Here is a 1,140-nt window from a genome sequence, read left to right as displayed (position 1 = left end):
AGATGGACCTGTGAAAATTGCATCCAGATCGCTTGGGCGGTTTGGCCGCCTATAGGGAAGATACATACATACATACATACATACATACATACATACATACATACATACATACATACATACATACGAACTCAAATATATATTATATATAAATATATATCATTTTAAGCGCTGGACTGTGCAGTTCGAACACCATCGTAACTGGAACACTCGCCACTGTTTCACTCATATGACATATCTTTTCTGTCATTCATTTCTTTCATGTTCTTTCATTATAATTATAATTATAATTAATTGATAATCAGAAATGATTCCACAATTTTAAAACGAAACGTTTCTCGAATAACGTTCTCTTCTGTGTTTGCTTCAGTTTCTCAGGCATTCCTAACAGCAAGCAGATCAACCCACGCAGCATAGAAACGACAAGACAAGACGACGACTGCTGTAGGATCGTTCGATGCAACCACGTTCGCACTTCTCGCTCATTCTCAGGTGCGTTTCCGACACCGGCAGGTGGCGCCGGCGGATGAGAGGGATGATCGTGGGAACATTAATGTTGTGGTCAGGCGGGCAACGACGGTACAATCACAACTATACTGAACAGGGGTAGAAATTGACTTTTGAACACGGGAGGGAGTCCAACGGACTCCCTACCCTTAAAAAGAGGGAGTCCGCAAGCAACATGAGGGAGTCCGCAGTCTGAGGTTACAAAATTAAATGGCAGGCATACATGCTGACAAACAGACAGGCAGGCAGGCAGACAAACAGACAGGCAGGCAGGCAGGCAGGCAGACAGACAGGAAGAGAGGCAGGCTGGCAGGCAAGCAGGCAGGAATAGTGGCAAGCACTCAGGCTGGCTGACAGGCAAGCAGGCAGGCAGGCATACAGGCTGACAAACAGACAGGCAGGCAGGCAGACAGACAGGAAGAGAGGTAGGCTGGCAGGCAGACAGGCATGCAGGCAGACAGGCAGGCAGACAGACAAAAGGGCAGACATGTAACCAGACCCAATACAAACAAATGGCTGCACGTTCGTTAAGGGGGGCAGCGCTTATGTCGGGCTTGCGAGCCGACTTGACTGGAAGCAACTGGATTTCGAGCAACTCGAAGCGATCGGCAGTGACTAGTTGCGTCCAGTTGCCCA

At 47.8% G+C, this 1,140-nt stretch overlaps 1 long non-coding RNA gene across 1 annotated transcript in view; it reads left to right on the top strand.

Annotated features, from left to right (window-relative positions):
* LOC106818856 overlaps nt 1-1,140 on the top strand; it is a 6,085-nt gene that overhangs the window by 809 nt on the left and 4,136 nt on the right. Inside the window, exon 2 of the long non-coding RNA XR_001395309.1 lies at nt 368-489. This is a non-coding gene — a long non-coding RNA (uncharacterized LOC106818856). The remainder of the gene's footprint in view (nt 1-367; nt 490-1,140) is intronic.

The sequence above is a fragment of the Priapulus caudatus genome, unplaced genomic scaffold, assembly GCF_000485595.1.
Source record: "Priapulus caudatus unplaced genomic scaffold, Priapulus_caudatus-5.0.1 Scaffold2592, whole genome shotgun sequence".
NCBI classification, from domain to species: Eukaryota; Metazoa; Priapulida; class Priapulimorpha; order Priapulimorphida; family Priapulidae; genus Priapulus; species Priapulus caudatus.
This window is presented reverse-complemented; position numbering and strand designations above follow the sequence as displayed.